At 39.6% G+C, this 8,303-nt stretch overlaps 1 long non-coding RNA gene across 1 annotated transcript; it reads right to left on the reverse strand.

The window, feature by feature from the left end:
- Positions 1–5,186: 5,186 nt before the first annotated feature.
- On the reverse strand, positions 5,187–6,818 carry LOC125019691. The gene is made up of 3 exons (XR_007114110.1): positions 6,753–6,818; positions 6,544–6,663; positions 5,187–6,373 (listed from the first exon to the last, which is right to left on the reverse strand). It is a non-coding gene; the product is annotated as an uncharacterized LOC125019691 (long non-coding RNA).
- Positions 6,819–8,303: the final 1,485 nt, after the last annotated feature.

Below are 8,303 nucleotides of genomic sequence, written 5' to 3' on the forward strand. Positions count from 1 at the left end.
AATTTTATTTTCTATCTCTTATAATTTATTTTCTATTACTAACCACTGTATCTCACTCGCTCCCTCCCTCCATCTATATCTTCTTGTGAGGTTCTCTGGTCTGGAGTGCTGAATATCTGACCTGTGGAGTTCTAAGCTACATCTGCTGCCGTGGCCTCATCAACCAGCCCAGTCTTCATGGTCTGGAGTGCTGTGTATCAGACCTTTGGAGCTCCATAAACTACATCTGTCCCAGTCATCATGGCCTCCTCCAGATGTCCACTCCTACCTGGATGAACAATTCACCAACCTGCCCATGATTCCTGTTATACTAACAAACTGTCTCATAGATCATCAGCTATGTGTTATATTACTAGATCCTACATGTTTCCTTCAGCTTGATGTATGTATCTATGAGAGAAGTTAGTTTATCTTGTTTCTCCTGTTCTTCTTCTCTCTGTCTTCTCTGTTTTTACCCAGCTGGCCTTCAGCAGATGGTTCCTCCATATGAGCTGGGTTTTTCCTTGCCACTGTCGCCCTCAGGCTGCTCTGGAGGTTGCAGGCTGGTTTTTGTGAAGCGTCTTGAGACGATTTGTATTGTTATTGGCGCTATATAAATAAAATTGAATTGAATTGAATATAAATCAACCATTTGGGCCCAATATAAAAACTGTTAGATCCCACTCAGAGTCTATATGGGTAAACACAGGCAGGGTCACTACAAAAACACATTTTGGATTCATGACTGCAGCACATTTTTAACCACAAGGGGCCAAAATAAATGCTGGCTGGGTCAGACTATAGAGTGACCACCACGTCTCAAGCTGCTCTTCTTCTCTTCAGGTTGGACATTAATAGGGTAATTTTTTTTTTTTTTTTAAATCATTCATTTTCAGAATAATAGGACCAGTTTTAGTTGACAGATGCAAACCACTGGCATTGAAGTTCAAAACACCAAAGCACATTGCAGCAGCTTCTCCTTCACATCACGAGTGTGCATGCCTTCCCTTAAGTCTTATATTCATGCTTTGTCACAGGATCTGTTCACACAAACCATAATATATTAGATGAATTAAGATAGGATTACTTACTTGTCAGTGAGACCCTGGAAGGATTCTTTTCGTGGAAGAATGCCTTTGTTGTCTAGTTGTTGTTTTTTCTCAGACAGTTTGGGAGAGCTGCTCTCCACAGTCAGGGTGGTCTCCTCCCCCTCATAGTTGGCGGTATCCCTCAGAATCTGATCATGGACCTCCCAGCTAAATGACGCAGAGTCCATCCCCACTGAAGTGCTTCTTACTCTCCTAATGTGACCTTGTCATAGTCACAAGACATGCTGACCAGCCTCATTGCTAGGCACAGTACTTCTCTTATACCGGATCAGACTGTGTATTGATGATAGGTTATATTCATAGATCATACATCATATTTATTGACAAATAGGGAACTCTCACTATGTTTAATGGCAGCTTCCTTGTATGTGTGGCAATAAATGATATTCTGATTCTGTAGACCACACGATTGTGTGAACTTTTATTAACTTTCACCTTTTAAATGAGTCAAAGTGTTGCAGCCCTGAACATAAGAAGAAATAAGCCACAGCAGTGATTTACTGTCGCCTTATCAGGTGTTTTTCTGCAATAAGGAAGTTACCACGATTTCTCCCTCGAGTGTGGGTCAGGCTGAAGGAATAGATCTCAGACTGCAAGGCTTTGAGCATTTTACTCTCCAACTTCTTGTTTAAGTAACATTTTAACCATTTTTATATTATATATTTATATCATATATTTCTAGCTAATCACATTAACATATTTAACTGTCCAGACATATTCATATATTCAACTTATTTATATTCTTAACTTATTACTCTTTTTAATTTGTCACAAAACCACATTGTTTGCTAACTGTCGTCTCAGTTGACTTCTCATAGTAAAACGGTGACATAGCCATAGTTTATTTGCTTTAATTTAAATATAATTATCATAAAAAATAGTTAAATACCTTCTCCCCCTTGAATCATCACTTTACCGTGGTTTGAGTGCTCTACTGACCCTAGGGCGTATGCTGTCTGGTTCATTTTGCCCCTGGTAGGGTCTCCCAAGGCAGATTGGTCCTAAGTGAAGGGTCAGACAAAGTACGGTTCATAAGACCCTGAATGATAAGTACAAGCGAGAGTTAGTGTTCCCGGCCCGGAGGGCTACCGAGCCCCCAACCTGGAGCCAGGCCTGGGGTTGGGGCTCATGGGCGAGCACCTTGTGGTCGGGCCTTTATTCCAAGGGGCCTGGCTGGGCCCAGCCCGAACCAGTTACATGGACTCGCCTCCCTGTGCAACCACCAGCTGCAGGAGGTCCAGGAAGGGTCCGGTGCAGTGTTATTTCTTTTCGCTCCTTGTATACACTTTTTGTTTCAATTCACTTATTTTATATATTATATTCTATAATTCTTTAAATAATGTGAATATAGTAGATTGTGATTTTCCTGTTATATATATATTTCCTGATATGTGTGTGTGTGTGTGTGTGTGTGTGTGTGTGTGTGTGTGAGTGTGTGTGTACTTTGCTGCTGTAATGGTGAAATTTCCCAGTTTGGGATTAATAAAGCATCAACCAACCAACCATTAACACCACTTCACTGTACCACCCAAATTTGGATTAATAATAAAAATTGACTGTACTGATTCTGGGGGAGTCATTATTTAAAACAGCTCTACCTTTAATGAACACAATAGTGCATGACTAATTAATAATCATCTAAATATGCTCCCAGGTAGGATTTCATGTCATCATCCTCCAGGATTTCATTCTTTAGACGGTTTTGAGCTTTTAATTCTTAATAGGCAGAAAAATATCAAAACACATGCGCATGTTTCTTACCCTCTCACGCTGTAACTCTGTTTCATAGCTTTGTCGTTAGTCACAGCTTTTTTTCCTGGGGTCCTACCTCCCTGCTACCAACATTACAGAAACACCATGATGTGATGTACAGCTCCTCATGTAGAGCAGTGGGAGTAGGAGGAAATAAATAAGTTCAGTGCATGATCCAACATTTAAAGTGGAGCAGAGCAAAGTATTAACCAACCACCAGTGCGTCTAGAGGCTCAGACTTATCTTAGCCCTGGGATGCTAGCATCAGTTTGACTGATGGGAGGAGGTGGAGCACTACAGTCCGTAATATGTTGTTCTTATGCCTCGACCTAGGGATTACCTAAATATAACATAGAAAAACTCTCCCTCTTCCACACTTTCAAAAAGGAATGACAAAACACGTACAATGCAGTCCAAAGGAGTGGGGATGTATTTACCCAAACGAAATTAAAGACTTCAGGTTGAGCATCGCCTAAAATAAACAAAACAAGCTGGGTTTAAATCTCACTTGCCTATTCCCAAAAATAAGAATCAACAAAACAGGTTTCTTACCTCACTCCCTAACCAAAAACAGGAGAAAAGATGAGACAAAGAAAAGGCTACTCACCCCTACCAAACTGGACTGCACAGTGTTTATAATATTTAATATATTTACAAATGAGATGCAAAATCACAGTACAGAACACACACAAGTAAAAACAACACTAATGCCACAAAGGCCAGATCGGGTCGGAGTCGGAGACTTTAGAGAGAGAGGATCACAGTGCGTGGATGAGCAAGAAGGCCAGGACCAGGACCCTGGACAGGGAGGGATAACACAACAGACAGAAAACTAAGACAGAATACAAATATTCAGTACAGTCGTTATCCTTCACCAGAGAGCAGACTGTTCTGTCTGTGTCTACCGGTCTACGTTGAGCCTAACACCTGATGGCGCTACACCAATGAAAGTGTTTCTGCTCTAGATACTTCGAAGTGACCCATGACTAGAACTTAGTCCTGAAAGGTAAACCACTGTTATCACTGACGTCGTATTAATATTTTTCAAAATTCAAATGTTCCAAATTCCCCTTGGGCCCAGGAGTTCTCTCTCCTATTTTTTTTTAACTTTAAGCCAAATTTTAAAGTCAATGAAGCCACTTTTCACACAGCAACTGAAATACATATGTCTTACTAGTTACAGCGGTAAAGGGCCCGTCCAGTTAACTTTGCACAATGTGGGTTTTAGTGCCACATGTTACTAATCAGGTTTTTCTACTCTTATTTCTTCTATTCCTTTTCTATTCCTTGATATTCTTTTTCACTTTTTCTCTATTTGCAGGCCTACTCTTATTTCCTTTCATTCCTTAATTCTAACTCCTCTTTTTCTTATCTTCCTATTTCCTTTAAATCTATGTTCTCTTTCCCCCCCTTTTGCAATAAACGTCAGTAAACCCCCCAAATTTAGCAATTTAGAATGATATACAACTTCTAAAAGCAACAACCACCCCAACAAAGAGTCTTTATGGTGTGTCCCCACAGCAACACAGTACAATCCCCATGAGCACACCAGCGCATAATGTTGTGAAAGTCTCACCCTTTGTATAAGTCGATTGATGCGGGAGTCAGCTCCTCAGGACTGAAAGCAGATGCTGAAAGGCCACAAACACATCCTGTTCGTGACGCCAAAATGTTGTATATTGATATGCTGAAGAAAGAAGTGATCACCGCTGACAAGTCTTATCTTATATTTAAAAAGGTTTATTACAAGAAAGATCAATGTCAAGTTCTTGTCAAATCTGAGAGAGCTTCTAGCCAATCGTTGAATCCCCTCTCTCATAAAGCCCTGACAGTCTCCTTATATAGAATGCTCATCCCCAAAACCCCCATTCATTAAACAAAGGAAACTTATCTCCTTATGTCTAGTTAGTTTTACGAGCTAACATCTGGTAAATAATCTCTGACCTTTGAAAACCGCAAAAACAGGAAAAGGGACAGAAGTGAGCTCCTCATCACCATCACCTCCCAACTAAATGATTGTGTCTGTTGGATGTGATTTATGGTTTAAGAGCAGCAGGATTTGTAATTTATTTTTATTTTTGGTATGTCGGTCTTCCTCTGTTAGGTTACACTTCTGTTTGTTAATTTAGCCTGAGTTCACTCTGAAGTTGACGTATGATTTGTGTAATTTTTTTTTACCTTGTAAATGAACCCAATGTGTTCACATTTGACACACCTTGAACTTGTGGCTACTTGTGGAAGATGGGGCCTTTTATGAGTTACATCCCAAAGACTGCAGATATCAACCACTTTATTTACTAAGTAAATGATTGAAAAAGATTTAACATCGGTAACATGTTGTTGCTTTTTTGTAAATCCATTTTTATTTATTTGTTTATTTTTACATCGAGCATTTGACAAACTAATAAAATCTTTAAAATAAACAACAGATTAGATTCTTGAACCAAAGTTGCAATCAAATGAAAAAGATTTGATGTTAATTTTACATTTTTCACTTGTGTTTTATCAAGTGACAATCAACATTCACATCATGTCACACGTTCTATACATTAAAACAGTGTCTAAATGATCTTGGTTTGGGTGTGGTCTGGTTCAGAACTTGATAATAAATTACTACAACATAAACCTGTTTTATACAAATTTAAAAACAAACAAACAAACAACCAAAAAAACTCTGCAGCCTCAGATATTGATGCATCAACACTAAACTCAAAGAAAACAAAAAGACAGATCTTTGTTTTGGTCTGTAATCTCTAATTAAATCTGTTCACATTAGTTCTGTATCTAGTAAACCAAATTATAATGATATGTGTACAGCCTATATGAATTAAAGAGCTGCAGAACAAATAAGACATACAGTCACCAACTCCAAGAAAAACTATGAACCACTGAGGCAACGTTCAGGTTCCTTCTCCTTGTGATTTTTCCTGGTTCAATAACAGGTTCAATAACAACCGGTGGCTGGTCTGAATTGTTCTTTGTTTCAACTTAATTTCTCTTCTTCTTTATCTCCTTCAGCTGTTTTTTAATCTCCTCCATTCCGTCCCCCAAGACTTTCTTCTTCTCCATCATCACATCACTACCATAAAGAACTGAATCAAGAACTTTCTGTTTACGTTCTAATTCTTTCTCAATATGTTTCATCTTTGTTTCAAACCCTGATATACTTTCTTCAACTGTTTTATTTTCATATGCTCCTACGTGTGTTTTACCTTGTTCTCTTTGTTTTATTCTTCTTTTCATCTTATTCTGAATTTCATCTCTTTGTTTTTCCATGTCACTGATTTCCTTTTCTTCCTCCTTCTTTGTGTCCATTAATAACTGAACTAGTGCCACCACATGTGTAGTTTGATCCTCTAGATCATTTAACACTTTACGGAGTTCTGCTTCTTTCTCATCCATCTCCCTGATGGTCAGACTCTCTTTTGTGACCTGAACCGTTTCTCTTTGTTCCTCAATGACCAAAGGATCCTCTTCATGTTTTTGTGAAGTTCCTGTTGTTGGACTTTTTTTGCCTGATGTCACATTTTTGCCTGATATAAAGAAATAAAAGCAACTGTTTGAGGGATGAAAGAGGTCACCAAAATTTCAATGTTCTCACTGACACATTATCCAGTGGAAACACAGCTGTTATTGTTGTTTTCACTTTTCATCAGTGTCTTAAACTACTTGAACATTTAGACACAAGTGATCACAGACTTACTTCTATGTCTGCGACACCCTTTCACCACCAAGAAGACAACTCCAAGAATAACGAAGAAAATCACTGTCAAGCTGATGGTGATGTGACAAACAGGACTGTTACCAGGAACAAACACATCACCTGAAACAACACACAGTCACGGAAACATTAAAACATCAGAGTTTATAACAGTTTATAACATCTTCTAAATACCAGCAGCCATGTTCTACCTGGAACATGTATGTGAGCCTCTCTGGTCTGGTGGGTGTTGTTCTGTTGGACTCTACAGGTGAAGCTATTGTTGTGTCTCTTGTCCACAGTCACTCTGCTGCTGACAGTATAGAGGTCATCAGGACCTCTGACTGTCTCTGGAGGTCCAGCAGAGAGCAGGTTTCCCTCAGCGTCCAGCCACAACACCTCAGGCTCTGGATACCAGCCTCTGGATTCACACTGGAACACCAATCCTATTCCCCTGCTGAAGATGTCATTGTTCTCGTCCCTCTCTAAGGAGACAACTATAGGTGAGGCTATACCTGAAAAAATAAAAACAAGAAAATCAGCTAGTACAACAGGTTTCTGCATATCTTATTGTTTATGTAAATGTGCGCTACAATCTTATGCCCCATCTTGACCATCCTCAACAGGACGCTTCACCATCTCTTTTTGGATAACACCAGAGTCTTTCTCCGATCAGGCATAACATTATGACCACCTTCCTGATATTGTGTAGGTCTCCCATGTGCCTCCAAAACAGTTATGATTCATCAGAGAATGGACATGGGCCTTCTGAGGGTGTCCTGTGCTGTCTGGCAACACAATGTTGTTAGGGGAAGGGCCTCTGTGAATCATCCTACATTGATTTGATCAGGTCAACACCTTGCCATCAAGGACTGTCATTGCTATAGGGTGGGGTTGCCTGGTCTGATCTGGCCTAGGTGGGTGCTACATGTGTCAGTGACATCCACATGAATGAATGTCAGTGTCCCATCAGAACATAATAATGGTTTACATGAAAGACATAAAAGATGGTCAATGTTATTCACTTCTCCTGTCAGTGGTCTTAATGTTGTGGCTGATCGGTTTATATGTAAAGCTTAACATAAGAAGAATTCACTCACCAACAACCAGTTCCACAGTAGTTTCTACATTCAGCAGCGGAAGGAAGCATCTGTACATTCCTCCATCAGATAGTTTCACTTTGGAGAGTTTCAGTGAAACGTCTCCGAGCTTCAGGTTGTACTTGGACATCGAGGTTCTTCCCTTATAGGCTGGATTTTTAGTATCCACAAGCTCCACTCCGTCACGCAACACATATACAAATCGGGGGTTCAAGTCCTGTCTGGACCACTCCACCACTATCTTTGAAAAGTCCACGGGGGACCCCAAATGATACGGCAGGAGGACATCTTTGCCAATGCTGGTCACCACCTTGGAGACAGCTGTGGGGAGTTTAACATGTGGAAAATGAACAAATATAAATATGATCGTTACTCAGTCCACCTAATAACATACAGTGTCTTCTTTTAACCTTTTATAGGGCACTCATTTGAATACTTGGAAACATCTTCAAAAGACTTTAGGCATAGTCTTCACTTTTGCTTTAGATATAGAGTGAGCTGGGATTCATTCACTCATGCTCCACTTGCTAACTCGTTTGTCATTCCAGTCGCATTATCATCAACCTGTTCCCTCCTCCTCATTACTTATCATTAATAGATATTCTGCCTTTTTTTTTTTTTTTTTTTAACCAAGATCTTAGTTTGAAGACTTCAGAGATGAAT

This window comes from Mugil cephalus, chromosome 1, assembly GCF_022458985.1.
Source record: "Mugil cephalus isolate CIBA_MC_2020 chromosome 1, CIBA_Mcephalus_1.1, whole genome shotgun sequence".
In the NCBI taxonomy this organism is placed as follows: Eukaryota; Metazoa; Chordata; class Actinopteri; order Mugiliformes; family Mugilidae; genus Mugil; species Mugil cephalus.